Source organism: Bufo gargarizans, chromosome 6, assembly GCF_014858855.1.
Source record: "Bufo gargarizans isolate SCDJY-AF-19 chromosome 6, ASM1485885v1, whole genome shotgun sequence".
NCBI lineage: Eukaryota > Metazoa > Chordata > Amphibia > Anura > Bufonidae > Bufo > Bufo gargarizans.
In genome coordinates this window covers 303,424,321-303,445,326 of record NC_058085.1, presented here as the reverse complement: position 1 = coordinate 303,445,326, position 21,006 = coordinate 303,424,321, and the positions used below count along the sequence as shown (strand labels likewise).

Sequence of the window (21,006 nt, the reverse complement as noted above, 5' to 3'; positions counted from 1 at the left end):
ATATACCCTTTTAGGGATAGATTTCAAATAGCTCTGATATAGCAGAAACCACTAAATTATGAAATTGCTAAATTGGGAATTGTATTTCAACCCAGAACAAAAAATGTGCTTTGACGGACACTAAATAACTTTCCCAGCTACAACAGGACAGCGGTAACGAGAGATTTAGCAGGATATAAATTTGAGGCCTAGTATTTAGGCGCTGGGTGACAGGTATGGGTTTAGTGACAGAATTAGACTTGGAAATACACAGTAGCGGGTGTGTGTGAAGTTATTCTGAATGACCCAATGTGCACCTTGAATATTATATACCCTTTTAGGGATAGATTTCAAATAGCTCTGATATAGCAGAAACCACTAAATTATGAAATTGCTAAATTGGGAATTGTACTTCAACCCAGAACAAAAAATGTGCTTTGACGGACACTAAATAACTTTCCCAGCTACAACAGGACAGCGGTAACGAGAGATTTAGCAGGATATAAATTTGAGGCCTAGTATTTAGGCGCTGGGTGACAGGTATGGGTTTAGTGACAGAATTAGACTTGGAAATACACAGTAGCGGGTGTGTGTGAAGTTATTCTGAATGACCCAATGTGCACCTTGAATATTATATACCCTTTTAGGGATAGATTTCAAATAGCTCTGATATAGCAGAAACCACTAAATTATGAAATTGCTAAATTGGGAATTGTACTTCAACCCAGAACAAAAAATGTGCTTTGACGGACACTAAATAACTTTCCCAGCTACAACAGGACAGCGGTAACGAGAGATTTAGCAGGATATAAATTTGAGGCCTAGTATTTAGGCGCTGGGTGACAGGTATGGGTTTAGTGACAGAATTAGACTTGAAAATACACAGTAGCGGGTGTGTGTGAAGTTATTCTGAATGACCCAATGTGCACCTTGAATATTATATACCCTTTTAGGGATAGATTTCAAATAGCTCTGATATAGCAGAAACCACTAAATTATGAAATTGCTAAATTGGGAATTGTACTTCAACCCAGAACAAAAAATGTGCTTTGACGGACACTAAATAACTTTCCCAGCTACAACAGGACAGCGGTAACGAGAGATTTAGCGGGATATAAATTTGAGGCCTAGTATTTAGGCGCTGGGTGACCGGTATGGATTTAGTGACAGAATTAGACTGGGATATGGCCAAAAAATAACCACACTATTGCTGGTTAAATGCACTTGGTGACGGGCGCAGCTTGCCCCTGATGTAGTATATGGCCAAAAAATGAACAGACTATTGCTGGTTAAATGCACTTGGTGTCACAGCTTGACCAACCACACTACTGAGGGTTAAATGCACTTGGTGACGGGCGCAGCTTGCCCCTGATGTAGTATATGGCCAAAAAATAAACAGACTATTGCTGGTTAAATGCACTTGGTGTGACAGCTTCACCCTGATGTAGGCTTTAGCCAGAAAACAACCACACCATTGAGGGTTAAATGCACTTGGTGACAGGCGCAGCTTGCCCCTGATTTTGTATATGGCCAAAAAATGAACAGACTATTGCTGGTTAAATGCACTTGGTGTGACAGCTTCACCCTGATGTAGGCTTTAGCCAAAAAACAACCACACCATTGAGGGTTAAATGCACTTGGTGACAGGCGCAGCTTGCCCCTGATTTTGTATATGGCCAAAAAATGAACAGACTATTGCTGGTTAAATGCACTTGGTGTGACAGCTTCACCCTGATGTAGGCTTTAGCCAAAAAACAACCACACCATTGAGGGTTAAATGCACTTGGTGACAGGCGCAGCTTGCCCCTGATTTTGTATATGGCCAAAAAATGAACAGACTATTGCTGGTTAAATGCACTTGGTGTGACAGCTTCACCCTGATGTAGGCTTTAGCCAAAAAACAACCACACCATTGAGGGTTAAATGCACTTGGTGACAGGCGCAGCTTGCCCCTGATTTTGTATATGGCCAAAAAATGAACAGACTATTGCTGGTTAAATGCACTTGGTGTGACAGCTTCACCCTGATGTAGGCTTTAGCCAAAAAACAACCACACCATTGAGGGTTAAATGCACTTGGTCGCAGCTTGTGCTGGCGCACCACAAGACACAAAATGGCCGCCGATCACCCCAGAAAAATGTGACTGACAAACGGTCTGGGCAGCCTAAAAACAGTGAGCAATTGAGGATCAGCAGCTCAATGATCCACAGCTGCAGATCGATCAGTTAATCAAGTCCTTTGGAGGAGTTAATCTGCCTAATCTCGCCCTACTGTCGCAGCCGCAACCTCTCCCTACGCTAATCAGAGCAGAGTGACGGGCGGCGCTATGTGACTCCAGCTTAAATAGAGGCTGGGTCACATGGTGCTCTGGCCAATCACAGCCATGCCAATAGTAGGCATGGCTGTGATGGCCTCTTGGGGCAAGTAGTATGACGCTTGTTGATTGGCTGCTTTGCAGCCTTTCAAAAAGCGCCAAGAAAGCGTCACAAAAGCGCCAAGAAAGCGACGAACACCGAACCCGAACCCGGACTTTTACGAAAATGTCCGGGTTCGGGTCCGTGTCACGGACACCCCAAAATTCGGTACGAACCCGAACTATACAGTTCGAGTTCGCTCATCCCTAATGCAGACGGTTTAAAACACATTTTAGTTTTGGCTTTATTTTAAAATATACCAGTATAGCTGTCCTTTTAGTAGATATGTGACATTATGAAATGGATTCTGACTTTTTCCTTTGTAAGTACATAAAAAAACACCAAGGCATCTTAAAAGGTTTCTCTGGCCAATATAAAAGGTTTTAAAATGGCTCAGGATTAATAAGTGAACTTCAGAAAAAAATAAGGGGTCCTGTCTGATTGTGTTGTAAGTATAACATTTTGGTCTATCTCTTCTTCTCTCTTCGGCAAAAGTTCTCCACAATTGAGCCTCTAGAAATTCAGATTCTATAGAATCTGAGTTTTTGAGAAATTGGGGTCAAATTTTGATTGTATGGAACTGACTTTCCCCTCTCTACCCAGAATGCTTTAAAGAAAAAAAAAGTAGCAGTACTTATTACTGATCCACATTTGCTCCTGTTCCAAAGCTTCCTAGATCCCTCATCAGTCTCTGTATTTCTTGGTTCCTCTTAACATGGAAATGTAACTGCTCAGTCAATCACTGGTCACAGATGTGACCCAGTTCACCTACTTCAGCCAGTGACTGATTGAGTGTTCATATGTTTGTGTCTAGAGGGACTTCAATTATAGAAACCAGGTTGCGCTGGAGAACAAAGAGGTGAATATTTTTTATGTCCATTCCTTTATAACCATTGCCATTTTCACACTAGCCACTGAGCTTCACAACTGACCCTTGGCACTCTCTAGAGATCACTTTTCAGAAATCATCTTATTATCTTGAAAACTAGGATTGCATTGGAAGTTAACACCCAACACAGGATCACATTATTGACCATAGTAGATGGGGAAAGCTTAAGAACTTGTCTCTCCTTCCTGCACAAGAAGTTCTGTTGTGAATATGCACTCTCTTACAGATGTCAATGAGATAAACAGGTTTGGTTAGGAGCTGCTTATGCCAAACGTTAAAATAATTTTAAGTAAAATATTTGCTTTTACAGATGAAAAATTGATAAAGGTCTTCTACTAATGTCATGTTTATAGAAATAAACATGGGAGGAAGATACAATGATACTGGACAGATAGAAACTCTCTCATGTGACTAGCAATTTGAATAAACATTATCAAATAGTTCAAAATTGGCTTCACTGGTGATTTAGAAAAATGAGACCTATTATGGATACACATTTTTCAACTTTATTAACTTTGATTATATATTTCTATTATCACCTATGGTAACTCAGATTTTTGTGGCCCACTATGAATTGCTAAAAAAGTAGCATTCAAACCAAAACTCGAACCTGGCCAAGTTAGTTACTCACAACTAAGTCAAATTTCACCAAAGTCAACCTTCACTTCAAAATTGTGTTCTTTAAATTATAATCAGTGCTTTAAACCAACTTCTAGCATGTTCTAGTGCAATGGTGCTTAATCACTATATTTCCTAAAATCTGCCTCAAAAATTGTTCCTATCAAGGGAATTCTTCTGTCATTGCTTTTTTTCCACTACTTGTCTTTCTCCTAAGGCCAAGCATCTTTTATATTATGCTCTCTGTCTTTTTTGTAAACTTCTAGAAAAAGATTAATTGACAAAGTCTTTTCCCCCTGGCATTACTTGTACTTTTTATCCAGTCTTTTCTGTTGGATGCAGTTACCCAAGAGAAATGCATTTCTAATTGGCATATCTAAATGATTGTTTTGCATATACAATAGACTGTTGCATTCAATCTACTACTGAGCGTTTCACATTACCATTTCAGAGCCACGCATATTTTTGCTGTAGTAATATACATTTTGCTAAACATAAATGATGCACTGCAATGTGTCTTCCAGGAGGACTTGTTCATGCAATTCATTCAACTTTGGTGCAGTCTTATAAAGTTATTTTTAGCCCAAACCTGAAATGGATCTGAAAAAAAAACTACATGCTGTTAAAGTTCTCAATCAGTGGAATTTCTAGCATCCAAATTTCACCAGTTTGAATGATACATTACTTTCCTATTTTCCAAATGTAAAGTATATGTTCAATTTCCAGACTACAGGTTGATTTTCAGGATGTGCGATTGCACAACGTGCATTAGAAGACTTAGTACCAAAAGTGTGTGACAACCAAAAGTCTTTATATTAATTGTATGGCATTTCTATTTAGAATGTATAAAGCTGCTATAAGGTTACTTCATATAAAATTTATATTTGGTCATTCTATAATAGTATTATTTAAACACTGTACATTACATTATTTTTCCACTGCATGGTGGTAGTACTATATAGCCTTGCTATTTAAATAATGGTATGAAACATTTATTGAGCTAATGGGTCTGAAGAAGGAGAACACCCTTTGAAATGAGTTGAATAAGGATTTTAATTAGTGTTGAGCGAATTGAAGCATCCGATGTGGAATTCTATCCAAATTTTAGGAAAAATCTGATTTGCCAAATAGCCTTGCACTTCATGGTGAATTAATTTTTCCTAAAATAGTGTAAAAAATAATATATATATACTCACCTCATCCACTTGATCGTGAAGATGCTGTCTGCTGCCATCTTGATTGAAGAAAACTCGGCAAAGGACCTGCGGTGAGCATGAAGATGTCACAACGTGATCACGCTGGCCATGTGGCAACATCATCCATTCACCAGTGCACCTGGGCACTGTGATTACTTGGAATTGTCATAATTCTCGCAGCAGGTCCTTAGGAGAGTTTTCTTCAATAAAAACGGGAGCTGAAGTCCTTACCGCAATCAAGTAAATGAGGTGAGCATATGTATATATTTTTAACCCCAGATTAATCCCCTAAGCACCTGAATGCAAGTCTCAGATGCCGCAATCAGCATTGATGATGATAAGGGCGGCATGATCACTGTTCCCCACCATTGTCCCCACACCATACAATGAAAAGTGATTTGAGACAAATTTATAACAAAACAAATTTCTTAACAAATCACTAGGCATGAGCAAGACACGATTCGGATATCAGATCCAACGTTGCTTTGTTCAAAACTTAGTTTGGATGCTGTATGGAGACGCATCTCCATAAAGCATTCAAATGTATGGGCTCTGCAGAGGTAAAATTCTCACAAAACTTTGGTGAAGAATTACGGCATTCGATTATTCAACTTGAAAACCGTTTTAAAACTGCAATCCAAAGTCTGCTTTGGATTCTAATTTTAAAATGGCTTTCAAGTTGAATAATAAAAGTCTAAGTTATTTAATAAAGTCTTGCAAGACTTCGGATATAATGAATTTCACCTCTGTGAAGCCCATACATGTGAATTCTGCATTCAAACAAAGTTTTGAATAAACAACTTTGGATTTATGTTCCGAAGTGAGCTTCACTCAACACTACTCATTAGTGTTGATCGAGCACCGAAGTGCTCGTGTGATCGAGTAGAACACTTCACGATGCTTGGGTGTTCTACCGAACACCCGAGCACAATGGAAGTCAATGGGAGAACCACAGGCCCCCCTGCTCTGAAAAGGGGAGGGTGTTGGGACTCTAGTTCGGCTTAGGAGTCAGTGCTTGGGGACACCCCAGTGTATTTAAATCTAATTTAGCCTGTATTTCAGAAAAGTTTCTGATAGGATTCAAACTAACAAACTTCTGTATTAGAGGCAAGGCACTTAACCAATCAGCTACAATAGCTACATAGCCAGTTACTTAAAAAAAAAAATATATATATATATATATATATATATATATTATTATATTTTATTTTTTATTTTTTTGTGACAAGCTATATAGAGTAGCGGTTAATATTCTAGGCTGTAATGCAGAAGCTATGAGTTCTAATCCTGTCACAGACTATTTCAGAAATAGTGGCTAAACTTAATTTAAATATATATATTTACACATCTCTTTTATATACAGTTGCAAGAAAAAGTATGTGAACCCTTTGGAATTTTATGGATTTCTGCGCAAATTGGTCATAAAATGTGATCTCATCTTCATCTAAGTCACAATAGACAATCACAGTCTGCTTAAACTATTAACACAGAAATAATTAAATGTTACCATGTTTTTATTGAACACACCATGCAAACATTCACAGTGCAGGTGGAAAAAGTATGTGAACCCCTAGACTAATGACATCTCCAAGAGATAATTGGAGTAAGGTGTCCAATCAATGAGATGAGATTGGAAGTGTTGGTTACAGCTGCCCTGCCTTAGAAAGAAAACACACACCGGTTCTGGGTTTGCTTTTCACAAGAAGCATTGCCTGATGTGAATGATGCCTTGCACAAAAGAGCTCTCAGAAGACCTACGATTAAGAACTGCTGACTTGCATAAAGCTGGAAAGGGTTATAAAAGTATCTCCAAAAAACCTTGCTGTTCATCAGTCCATGGTAAGACAAATTGTCTATAAATGGAGAAAGTTCAGCACTGCTGCTACTCTCCCTAGGAGTGGCCGTCCTGTAAAGATGACTGCAAGAGCACAGCGCAGACTGCTCAATGAGGTGAAGAATCCTAGAGTGCCAGCTAAACACTTACAAAATGCTCTGGCATATGCTAACATCCCTGTTAGCGAATCTACGATATGTAAAACACTAAATAAGAATGGATTTCATGGGAGGATACCACAGAGGGAGCCACGGCTGTCCCAAAAATAACATTGCTGCACGTTTACAGTTTGCACAAAAGCACCTGGATGTTCCACAGCAGTACTGGCAAAATATTCTGTGGACAAAAGAAACCAAAGTTGAGTTGTTTCATAGAAACACACAACACTATGTGTGGAGAAAAAGAGGCACAGCACACCAACATCAAAACCTCATCCGAAATGTGAATTATGGTGGTAGTGGCATCATGAATTGGGGCTGCTTTGCTGCGTCAGGGCCTGGACGGATTGCTATCATCGAGGGAAAAATGAATTCCCAAGTTTATCAAGACAATTTGCAGGAGAACTCAACAGAAGATGGGTGTTGCAACAGGACAAAGACTCAAAGCATAGAAGTAAATCAACAGAATGGCTTAAACAGAAGAAAATACGCCTTCTGGAGAGTCCTGACGTCAACCTGATTGAGATGCTGTGTTATTACCTCAAGAAAGCGATTCACACCATACATCCCAAGAATATTGCTGAACTGAAACAGTTCTGTAAAGAGGAATGGTCACAAATTACTCCTGACCATTGTGCACGTCTGATCTGCAACTACAGGAAATGTTTGGTTGAAGATATTGCTGTCAAAGGAGGTTCAACCAGTTATTAAATCCAAGGGTTCACATACTTTATCCACCTGCACTGTGAATGTTTACATGGTGTGTTCAATAAAAACATGGTAACATTTAATTCTTTGTGTGTTATTAGTTTAAGCAGACTGTGATTGTCTATTGTTGTGACTTAGATGAAGATCAGATCACATTTTATGACCAATTTGTGCAGAAATCCATATAATTCCAAAGGGTTCACATACTTTTTCTTGCAACTGTCTATAAAAATTTGTTTCTCTCTGTCTGTTCTTTATGCGCGGCCAAACAACTGAATCAATCTTCACCAAATTTGGCACACAGGTACATCAGGTGTCCGGGAAGGTTTTAGACCAGCTCTCAGCTCTTTAGGATGTACCGTTCCTGAGATATAAAAATACAAAAAAAAAATGCCCACATTAACCAATGCAAGCCGGCAAGTCTTTCTCTTCAAATCCCAACTGCCAAAAACACACTTTTACTCCAGGTTTCCATAACAACCCAGACATTTTTATTTACTGCTTAAAGGGATGGGCACAATGGAGGTAACTGTTTTTAAAGGGGTGGGCACAGTGGAGGTCACTGTTTTAAAGGGGCGGGCACAGTGGAGGTCATAGTTATTAAATGGGCGGGCACTGTGGAGGTCACTGTTATTAAAGGGGCAGGTGCTATGAAGGTCCCTATTAAAGGGGCGGGCACTGTGTAGGCGACTGTTAAAGGGGCGGTCACTGTTAAAGGGGCGGTCACTGTGAAAGTAACTGATAAAGTGGCGGTCACTGTTAAAGGGGTGGTCACTGTGAAAGTCACTGTTAAAGAGGAGGTCACTGTGAAAGTCACTGCTAAAGGGGCGGTCACTGTGAAAGTCACTGTTAAAGGGGTGGCCACTGTTAAAGGGGTGGTAACTGTGAAATTCACTGTTAAAGGGGAGGTCACTGTAAGTCACTTTTAAAGGGGTAGACACTATGGAGGTCATTATTAAAGGGGCGGGTACTGTAGAGGTCACTGTTATGGGGGAAACTGTCAATATCTTTTTATGACACACGGAAGCATAAAATAAAATAGATGAAATATACCCATGAAAAGCCGGGTCCTTCTGCTAGTATTATTATATATTAGAATATTATAATATTTTGGCTAAAACATCAGTAGTAGTTTCCCACATATTATGTATTCATATATATCAGAAGTATTAATATAAATATTTTTATATATCTATTTAGTAATTACACATTTATTTTGTGCCATACATTTTTTACAATTACTAAAAAAAATATAAAATATATAAATTTAATTTAACCTCTATTTCTGAAAAAGTTTGTGACGAGATTTAAACTCACAGCTTATGCATCATAGCCCAGAATTTCAACCACTACACTATATACAGTGCTGCCCATAATTATTCATACCCCTGGCAAATTTTCACTTAAAGTCAACCAGCAAGTAATTTGTTGACGGTAAATGACATAGGTATCTCCCAAAAGATAATAAGACGGTGTGCAAGAGGCATTATTGTGTAAAATAAAAAAAATATTTCTCAGCTTTTATTTACATTTGAGCAAAAAGTGTCCAGTCCAAAATCATTCATACCCTTCACAAACTGTCACCGTCTGTGGGAAAATGAAAAGTTCTATACCATTCCAAATAGCCCAAGTTGTTCTAAAGCATCCTAATTACCCTTATTAATTGGGAACAGCTGTTTTATTCAACTTAACAGGTGAAAAACAGCAGCTCTCTGCAGTTGGTTTGTGGACAGTCATGGCTAAGACAAAGGAGCTCAGTGAGGACCTGCGGCTGCGCATTGTGGCTGCTCACAAGTCAGGAAAGGGCTACAAGGCCATTTCTAAATGTTTTCAAGTTCCAGTGGCTACAGTGCAAAGTATTATAAAAAAAATACAAGATGTTCCACACTGTGGAAAATCTCAGAGGACGTGGTCGGAAGCCAAAATTGACACCGGTGCTGGTCAGGAGGATAGTTATAGAGAGGTGAAAAAGAATCAAAGGATCACCACCAAGGCCATCCTGGTGAATCTGGGCTCTGCTGGTGGCAATGTCTCAAGGCAGATAATCCAACAGACACTGCACACTGCTGGGTTTCACGGATGCAGACCAAGGAGGATGCCACGTCACCAGATAAGGCACACAAAAGCTCGCTTGGCCTTCGCAAAAGCTCATCTGGCCCAAAAAGAAGACTTCTGGTCTTCTGTGTTACGGTCAGATGAAAAAAAAATTGAATTGTTTGGTCACAATGATGTTTCCTTCATTTGGCGTAAAAAAGGAGAAGCCTTCCACCCAAAGAACACCATCCCCACTGTCAAACATGGTGGTGGGAACCTAATGCTTCGGGGGTGTTTTTCAGCCAATGGACCAGGGAACCTAATCACAGTAAACGGCACCATGAAAAAAGAGCAATACATAAGGATTCTCAACTACAACATTAGGCAGTCTGCAGAGAAACTTGGCCTGGGGCACCAGTGGACATTTCAGCATGACAATGACCCAAAACACACAGCAAAAGTGGTGAAGAAATGGTTAGCAGACAACAACATTAACATTTTGGAGTGGCCCAGCCAGAGTCCAGACCTGAATCCAATTGATAATCTGTGGAGAGAGCTAAAGATCAGGGTGATGGCAAGAAGACCCTCCAACCTGAAAGATTTGGAGCTCATTGCTAAAGATGAATGGGCAAACATACCTGTGGAGACATGCAAATAGCTGGTCTGCAATTATAGGATTGCTGTAATAGCCAATAAAGGCAGGACACTTTTTGCTCAAATGTAAATAAAAGCTGAGACATTTATTCCCCCCCCCCCACAATAATGCCTCTTGTACATCGTCTTATTATCTTTTCTGAGACACCTATGTCATTTCCCGTCAAAAAATTACTTGCTGGTTGAAACAAAGTAACTTTAAGTTAGGGGGTAGGAATAATTATGGGCAGCACTGTAGCTGCATAGCCAGTAGCTATTATAGCTGAGTGGTAAAGTGCATTGCCTTTATTGCAGAAGGTTGTGAGTTCAAATCCTGGCAGAAACTTTTCTGAAATATAGGCTAAATTAGATTTAAATACACTGTGTGACTCCATATATGGACATAGCTATACATGGAGTCAGAGCAGGGACTCCTAAGTCACGGACTCCCACTAAGGTATTCCCTCACTGTACAGTGTTTTCTGCATAGAAATAAAGGCTTAATTAGAATTAAATACACTGACACGAGCATCGCGCTCGAGCCCACGCGGTGTTCGGCCGAACTCTGCAATGTAGATACTTTTAACAAATAAACCACTGTGTTTTAATATCTGAATAAAAGCATCCCAAATCTATCTGGCTTGTTTCTCCTGGAATATCACTGGCCAAATATATGGTTTTCAGATATCACACTAGGTATATGGTACTTTTGATTAGATATTGTGCAGTATGGTTATTTGTACAGTGCATGGCCATAGTCCATATGGAAGAGAACAAGCAGAAGGTACTGCAAAAGTCATGATGCAATAAACCATGATCCTAAAATATGGGAAAGAAGCATAGGAATACTTTACAATATTTTTCTTTAATGTACCCTTATTATGATATTATATCCTTTTTAAATCCAAAATGTGTGTGATTCATATGAAGAATGAGTCTAAAGAACTTCTGTTAGCCATAAAAAAAAAATATTATGATCATAGGTTAAAGCTACAACATCTATAAGTATTCTCTAAAGTGTTCAAAATTAGTGATCAGCGGCAGGTGTCATATTTGAATTTGTGATATTTTGCAAAGATTTTTTTAGAATACTCGTCGAATATTAGCGAATTCGAATATTTGTTATATTCTACATTCCTTTTTTTTACAAAAAAAAATCGGCAAGGTAATGATCGCAATCAACTCAGGCGTGGGTCAAAAAACGAATATATAGCAGTATAGAAAATAGTGCTATATATTAGTTTTTAGAATATTCCTAATTCCTAATAAGGAATAATCTGAACACATGATTCCTCCCTGATTCTTGCTTGCGGGCCAATGAGTCATTGGCCCACAAACAACTTAAGCAGGGAGGAATCTGGACTTCAGATGGAAAAAAATTATGAATATTCAAAAAAACTAATATATAGCACTAAATTCAATATAGTGCTATATATTTGTTTTTTTAGAATATTCATAATTTTTTTCCATCTGAAGTCATGATTCCGCCGTGTTTAAGTTGCTTGTGGGCCAATGACTCATTGGCCCGCAAGCAAGAAGCAGGGAGGAATCACGTGTTCAGATGGAAAAAATGACGAATATTCGATATGATATATATAAAGCACTATATTCTAAATATTTGAGCATTCTCGAAGTGGTGATATTTGAGATAAAAATTTGCTTTTCGAATATTCGTGCTGAACACTATTCAAAACCCTAATAAACCCTTAAGGCCTTGAAAATCAATAAGAACATAGGCGGTCATTTACTAATCTGAAATACGTGTATATTAGGCGCAGATGGCGGCACAAGGTTATCTGCAAATTTTTCCTGCTCACACCAAGTCCAAAATTTCAACATTTAAATGGTCTAAATCTGAGCCAGCAAAGAAGCTATCTTACATTTAGACTAGCAGTGGATGTGCCGAAGTTATGGAGAAGCCTGAGCCTCTTCATAACTTCAGTAGATCCTTGCCAAATATGGAAGCTTTATTAAGACCGACGTCTAAAGCGCCGGTCATAATAAACGTGCCCCTTGTTTAAAGGGAATGTGTCAACAGATAATGACCAATTTTCACATTGACCACTAGGTCTAATAATGGTTGATGATTTTGTTTTCTTTACACATAACTTTTCAGCAGCTATCACAACCGACAGAATTACTCCTCTGTATACATGACACAGGATCCACTATTCACAACAGGTGTTATCACAGCTTATCAGCTCCCTACTGACTTCTGCTCAAGTTACACAGCATGCCTAGAAAATAATCTCATATAAGTCAATTTGATCATTGTGTCTATGGTCTATATAGCTGCCCTTAAAAGACAGGATCTCTAAACACATTTAGGCCTAGTGGCCAGTGTGAAAAAGCAGGATTATATAAAATTTTAAAATGTAAAATAAAAAAAAATCACCAAAAGTTTAAAATAAAAATGTTTAAAATAAAAATATGATTTAGACAATAGTTAATTTTCTGATGACACATCCCCTTTAAGTATTGGACCAATATATTGCATACATTAAATTCTAATGACAATTTCCATGGTATAAATGTATAAGCATTATATTTTCTCTTTGGTTTAAGCTTCCTAGCTATAAAATTCCTGTGAATTTTGGAAGCAATTACTTTACTTACACTTCTAAGATACTCCAAGACGTTGAGTGTCAGAAAGATAAATTGACAGCTGATGCTTAATGTTTGAAAGCATCCCCAGAGATCATAAGGCTTTCTGCCTTTTGAGTTCCTATCTCTATGTTCAACATATTTTATGCAGGCACCTATGTCACTCAGAACTTTGGAAAGGTTATAAAAACCGAGGATCTTTTCCAAATGATCTGCAACCTAAGCTTTACTATGGTGCCAGAAATATACAGAGTATCACAAGACATTGACTGGAAATAACCCTTACTACTATATGTTCTCTTGGACCATTTTCTAGGAATGTATATATAAAAGCATAAAAAAAAAAATATACATCCCTTTTGGATCCATTTCACTGTGTAGCAACATTATTTAATAAATAATTAAATATGAATTATTGTTAATCCCTTAGTGACCAGTCTGTTTTGGGACTTACTGACCAAGCATTTATCTTCCTTTTTTCATCGTTGCGTTCCAAGAGCTATAATTTTTTTATTTTTCCATCTATATAGCAAGTTATAGTTTTTAATGGCGCCAGATAACTTTCTGATTCACTTTTATCAACTTTTTCTGGGAGGGAGATGGGAAAAACAGCAATACTGCCCCACGTTTTTAAGTTATACATTTTATGGCGTTAATTTTTGGGTATAAATAACATAATATCTTTGTTACCATGGCTGGTAATGATGGGATATTCCTTTTGTTTTTAAAGGATAGTTTTGCTGCAAAGTAGTGTGTATATCCACATAAAGTCACATACAATGTAATAAAAATCTTTGCGTTTATGTGTATATACACACTACTTTGCAGCAAAACAATCCTTTAAAAACAAAAGGAATATCCCATCATTACCAGCCATTGGGAAGTGAGATTACTTCACCATATTTTATTGAAAAGTACTATACTGTATATCATTCAATAGGACTAACAGTTTTACGGCTCAGATAGCCAGTTCACTAACTTTTTACCACCTTTTATCATTTTTACTTCAATCATCTATTTTTTATGGAAATGATTTACAAAGTTTTTCACCAAAGCCTGGTACCAGCCAATTATCCCACACCAACCACTTCCTTCCATTCGGCACTCACATCCAGTGTCCGGATTCTTCTATTCACTTACTCAACACCTATTGTCTAACAAATATACACATTTTAAACAAGTATTTAAAAATAAACATATTTAATTTAATCCCATCTAAGAGTGTGCCTGCTATCTTTCCTTTCATATACATCTCCTTCCTTGACTGGGTGAGTCAAATTAGCAGTTTAGCACCTCGATCATTCAATTGAGCAGTAGAGCCGTCTTTAATTTATCTTGAGCTACAATATAGCCTCCATCTCTGCACTCATTTAGGGATTATTGTAAGTCTTGGTTTTATTGTGATTTTTGAAGCACAAACTGATATACAATAACCATTGGACATAGATGCTTGTAAGAGATGGACCTTTGAGATCATGGGTGTATATCACATGACCAATTATATCAAAGTTCATGAGAAGAAGAACCAGCAGCAACCTACAAATGTCTGTGACGAAAGTGTATTGTGAGTGGACAAATAGCACCATTGCCAATAAGCGACTAATCTACTAATCTGTTCCACTGCAGAGTGCCATGTGCCATTAAAGTAAGTGGTGAAAGTCAGCTATAAAGTGTGAAGTAGCTCACCACCAAAATAAACCAGGGGACTACCAGACACATGTCTAAAGTAACAGTTCAGCCGACCATACTGTGTATTGGGCTCCAAAGCAGACAGATGGTCACTTCACCTCTGCTAGGTTACATCAACAGAAAAAGCTTCCATTTTTGCAGCAGTATCGGAACTGGACCTCTAATGATTGTCAGAGTTGCCTTACCCGATGAGTCAAATTTTCGAATTTATCAGACAGATGGACGTTGGAGTGTCAGGTGGGGAACACAAGAGAACAAACACTCTGCAACCATTGCTGGAAGAACACAAGCTGGTGGTGGCAGCATTATGGTCTTGGGAATATTTTTGTGGCATTCTGTGGGTGCATTAATCCATTTGGAAGCCACTTTCAACCTATTTGGGTATGAATCCATTGTTGCAGATCACATACACCTATACAAGCTGATTATCTTCCATGGGATGGATGGGATCTTCCAGCAAGACAATGCAACATCTCACAAGGCTACAAATATCCGACATTGGTTGGAAGAACATGAATAAGACTTCCAAGTACTACCCTAACACCCTAAGTCCCTAGAATTGAACCCAACTGAGCATCTGTTGGGCAAACTTGATCATTATGTTCGCTCTATGGATACTCCCCCACCCACCTTCCAGCTTGGCTTAAGATACCTGTGACTACCTACTAGAACCTTATTGAGTCACTTCCAGTCCATGTAGCTACTGTTGGTACTCCACATGGCAACATGGCGTATACTCTGGATATTAGCTGGTGGTCTTAATAATGTGAATTTACTGTGTATATTTTATTATAAATGGAAAATAAAACACCATTAGGAATACATTACATCCAATGAGTTTCATCTATACAGACTGCAAAGCCAAAAGCGCATCATAAGATATTAGCAATTTGGAGAAAAAACATGTTCTTCTCCCCTACCTCAAATAGCATGGGCAGCTTGAGGGTGAAGCCACAAATGTTTTTTTATCATATTAACCTAAGGCATGGATTTAAAAGAATAGGTGCCTAACCATATATGTATTGGAGGGCACTCTGCTATCTGGTGTTGCATAGAATATCCATATGCGTGTTTATATATAAAAAAAATATATATTTATTATCACAAATACATACTAAATGAAAATAAAAATAAATAAAACAAAATAAGAATGATTAAAAATGAATTAGATATATTGATAGTTGCAAAAGTTTATGTACATAATTATAACTTGTTTGCTATTCGTGTTGGCTTGCAGTCTTACAACAACTAGATTAGTATATTGCGAGGGTGCAAATCTGCACTCAATCCAAATACTCAATGAGCATATTCATGATTCAAAACACTGCTGCAATTGGTCAATAAAAGGATAAAAAATAAAAAAATATTATTATCAAATGTCAAATGTCCACAATTTTCAGGCAATCCTCCTTTTGATGATCTTGCAGCTACCATGTAGTGGATCAATTGACCAATATCTGATTCTGTATCTGATTCACTTTTAATTATTCTTATTCATTTTTAATTTTAATTTTCATTTAGTATGTATTTGTGATAAATATATTTTATATATAAACATGCATATGAATATTCTGTGCAACACCAGATAGCAGAGTACCCTCAAATATATACAGTACAGACCAAAAGTTTGGACACACCTTCTCATTCAAAGAGTTTTCTTTATTTTCATGACTATTAAAATTGTAGATTCACACTGAAGGCATCAAAACTATGAATTAACACATGTGGAATTATATACATAACAAAAAAGTGTGAAACAACTGAAAATGTCATATTCTAGGTTCTTCAAAGTAGCCACCTTTTGCTTTGATTACTGCTTTGCACACTCTTGGCATTCTCTTGATGAGATTCAAGAGGTAGTCACCTGAAATGGTTTTCACTTCACAGGTGTGCCCTGTCAGGTTTAATAAGTGTGATTTCTTGCCTTATAAATGGGGTTGGGACCATCAGTTGCGTTGTGGAGAAGTCAGGTGGATACACAGCTGATAGTCCTACTGAATAGACTGTTTGTATTCTGGCAAGAAAAAATCAGTTAAGTAAAGCAAAACTAGTGGCCATCATTACATTAAGAAATGAAGGTCAGTCAGTCGGAAAAATTGGGAAAACTTTGAAAGTGTCCCCAAGTGCAGTCACAAAAACCATCAAGCGCTACAAAGAAACTGTCTCACATGCGGACCGCCCCAGGAAAAGAAGACCAAGAGTCACCTCTGCTGCGGAGGATAAGTTCATCCGAGTCACCAGCCTCAGAAATTGCAGGTTAACAGCAGCTCAGATTAGAGACCAGGTCAATGCCACACAGAGTTCTAGAAGCAGACACATCTCTAGAGCAACTGTTAAGAGGAGACTGTGTGAATCAGGCCTTCATGGTAGAATATCTGCTAGGAAACCACTGCTAAGGACAGGCAACAAGCAGAAGAGACTTGTTTGGGCTAAAGAACACAAGGAATGGACATTAGACCAGTAGAAATCTGTGCTTTGGTCTGATGAGTCCAAATTTTAGATCTTTGGTTCCAACCTCTGTGTCGTTGTGCGACGCAGAAAAGGTGAACGGATGGACTCTACATGCCTGGTTCCCACCGTGAAGCATGGAGGAAGAGGTGTGATGGTGTGGGGGTGCTTTGCTGGTGACACTGTTGGGGAGTTATTTAAAATTGAAGGCATACTGAACCAGCATGGCTACCACAACATCTTGCAGTGGCATGCTTTTCCATCCGGTTTGCGTTTAGTTGGACCATATTTATTTTTCAACAGGACAATGACCCCAAACACACCTCCAGTGTCATGGAACCATGAACCAGACGTACAACAAGAGATAAGTGGAAAATAAGAAGGTTTTATTGAAGAGCAAGCCGTAGCAAAGTCCGAACGGATGGCTAAACCGAAGCAGGGTCTTGCGGAGACAGAGGTCAGGAACCAGAAGGGTAGTCAGACGAAGCCAGGAACAGGAACCAACGGGGTAGTCAGACGAAGCCGGAATCAGGAACCAACGGGGTAGTCAGACGAAGCCGGAATCAGGAACCAACGGGGTAGTCAGACGAGGCCAGGATCAGGAACCAGAAGCAGCAGCAGTCTTGGAAGCATGTGAACACAGGAGGACCAAGCAAGGAACTGAAGCCACAGACCTCCTATATATATGAGCTAGGCATCCAGCTCCTCCCAGTGGGAAGGAGGAGCCGCAGGGTGGGAGGCTACAAGAAAACCCAGAAACCAAGATGGCCGCCAGCACATGTCAAACGAAGGGAACAGCAAGGAGGTAAGACCATGACAGTACCTCCCCCTCAAGGGCCCCTCCTCCGCGGAGTAAGGAACGGTTTCTGAGGGAAGCGTGCGTGGAAGGCTCGGAGCAAGACAGGAGCATGGACATCTGCGGAGGGAACCCAGGAACGCTCCTCTGGACCATAACCACGCCAATGGACCAAAAACTGCACCCGGCCGCGGACCAGGCGTGAGTCCAGGATATTGCTCACCTCATACTCCTCACGATTGCCCACTTGGACCGGACGAGGCCGAGGAATCGAGGAAGTGAAACGATTACACACCAGTGGCTTCAACAGGGAGACATGAAACACGTTGGAGATCCGCTTGCCAGGAGGAAGCGCAAGGGCATAGGCTACCGGGTTTACCCTGCGAAGCACTCGGAAGGGACCAACAAAGCGAGGCGCCAGCTTGGGAGTGGGCACTCGAAGGTTGAGGTTGCGGGTGGACAACCATACGCGGTCTCCGACCTGGTAGGAAGGAGCGGGCGCTCGTCTGCGATCAGCCTGGAGTTTCTGGCGCTGCGCAGAGACCTCAAGGGACCTCTGGATCTGTACCCAAGAAGCACGTAGGACGGAAAGGTGATCCTCCACAGCCGGAATATCCTGGGGAGAGAATACCTCCGGTAACACGGCAGGTTGGAACCCATAATTGGCCATGAAGGGAGACGTCCCAGAGGAAGAGTTCACCGCCGTGTTCCTGGCAAACTCAGCCCAAGGCAGGAGGTCAACCCAATTGTCTTGGTGATCGGAGACATAGCAACGAAGGAATTGCTCCAAGGCCTGATTGGATCGTTCTGCGGCCCCATTGGACTGAGGGTGGTAGGCCGAGGAGAAAGAGAGATGAATCCCCAACTGGGAGCAAAAGGGGCGCCAGAACCTGGACACAAACTGACTCCCCCGATCCGACACAATCTCCTTGGGCAAACCGTGCAACCGGAAGACCTCCCTGGCAAAAATCGAGGCCAACTCTTGTGCAGAGGGTAACTTCTTGAGAGGAACACAGTGGCACATTTTGGAAAACCGATCCACAATCATGAGAATGACCGTATGGCCTCGGGATGCAGGGAGGTCCACAATGAAATCCATCCCCAGGTGTGACCATGGACGCTCCCCGGTGGCTATGGGTTGCAAAAGGCCCAACGGAAGGTGCCGAGGGGACTTACTCTGGGCACAAACGGAGCATGCCGCTACATATGCGGCGATGTCGGAACGTAGAGAAGGCCACCAGAACAGACGTGAAACCGCCCAGGACAGCTGATTCTTTCCAGGGTGCCCCGCGGCCTTGGAGTTATGGTAGGTTCGCAACAACCGAGTGCGCAACTCCTCAGGCACAAAACATCTGCCGTTGGGTCTCCCAGAGGGAGCACCAGATTGAGCCGCCAAAATCTGCTCACCCAGAGGAGAAGTCAGGCTGGTGCGAATAGCGGCCAGGATCTGATTCGGGGGTATGACCGTAGTCGGAATCGACTCCTCCCCGGACAGCTCGGAGTACTGCCGTGATAAGGCATCCGCTCTGATGTTCTTGGAGCCGGGTAGGTAGGAGACCACGTAATTAAAACGTGACAAGAACAGAGCCCATCTGGCCTGACGTGGTGTCAATCTCTTGGCCTCAGAGAGGTAGGTCAGATTCTTGTGGTCCGTCAGGATGAGAACCGGAACCACCGAGCCCTCGAGCAAGTGCCTCCATTCTTTAAGGGCCTGCACGATGGCCAATAACTCCCTGTCACCAATCTGATAGTTGCACTCCGCGGAAGACAGTTTCCGGGAGTAAAACCCACAAGGAAGCAGAGGACCCTCTGGTGTTCTACGCTGAGACAGGAGGGCGCCTACTCCCGTCTCAGACGCGTCCACCTCGAGGACAAAAGGCAACCCAGGGTTGGGATGCGACAGAATCGGAGCCGACACAAAGGCGGACTTTAGAGCCTCAAAAGCTCGGATGGCCTCGAGCGGCCAGACCTGAGGATTACTGCCCTTCCTGGTCAGATCCGTGAGAGGCTTGGCTAGCATGGAAAAGTCCCTGATGAACTTCCGATAATAATTAGCGAAGCCCAAAAAGCGCTGCAGGGCACGAAGCCCACTGGGCTGGGGCCACTGTAAGACAGCCGAAACCTTCTCAGGATCCATGGAGAACCCCTCAGCGGAAATGATGTAACCTAAGAAGGTTACCTGGGATCGGTGAAATTCGCATTTCTCAAGCTTACCGAACAGCTTGTTCTCTCGTAAGCGTTGCAACACTCGTCTGACATCCAGAATGTGGGCCTCCATGGATGCAGAATATACCAAGATGTCATCCAAATAGACCACCACACACTGCTGCAACAGGTCACGGAAAACATCGTTGATGAATTCCTGGAAGACTGCGGGCGCATTGCACAACCCAAAGGGCATAACCAAGGATTCATAATGACCGGTCCTGGTGTTAAACGCGGTCTTCCACTCATCGCCCGCCTTGATCCTTACCAGGTTATATGCCGCCCTCAGGTCGAGTTTGGTAAAGACTGTGGCCCCTTTGAGGCGATCGAACAGCTCGGAAATCAAGGGTATCGGGTAAGCGTTCTTGATCGTGATGCGATTGAGACCCCTGTAATCGATGCAAGGCCTCAACTCGCCGCCCTTCTTTTTCACAAAGAAAAATCCAGCCCCTGCCGGGGACGAGGATTTGCGAATGTGTCCGCGTGAAAGCGCCTCCCTCACGTACTCCTCCATGGCCTCATTCTCCGCTACCGACAGTGGATAGACTTTGCCACGAGGAGGAACGGCACCGGATTGTAACTCTATGGCACAATCGTATGGGTGGTGCGGAGGTAGGGCAACCGCGCGCACCTTATCGAATACATCCCGGTACTCTTCGTATTCAGGAGGCAACAGAGAGTCCGAGGAAGTACACAGCAACTTGACAGGCCCATGGATGCAACTAGCCCCACACTGCGGTGACCACGAGAGGATCTCGACCGATCTCCAATTGAAAGTCGGATTATGCTTCTGGAGCCAGG

At 41.1% G+C, this 21,006-nt stretch overlaps 1 protein-coding gene across 1 annotated transcript in view; it reads right to left on the bottom strand.

Annotated features, from left to right (window-relative positions):
- The window catches only part of PCDH15 (protocadherin related 15), a 1,384,495-nt gene that overhangs the window by 541,214 nt on the left and 822,275 nt on the right, over window positions 1-21,006 (bottom strand). The gene's annotated exons all lie outside the window — the stretch shown is intronic.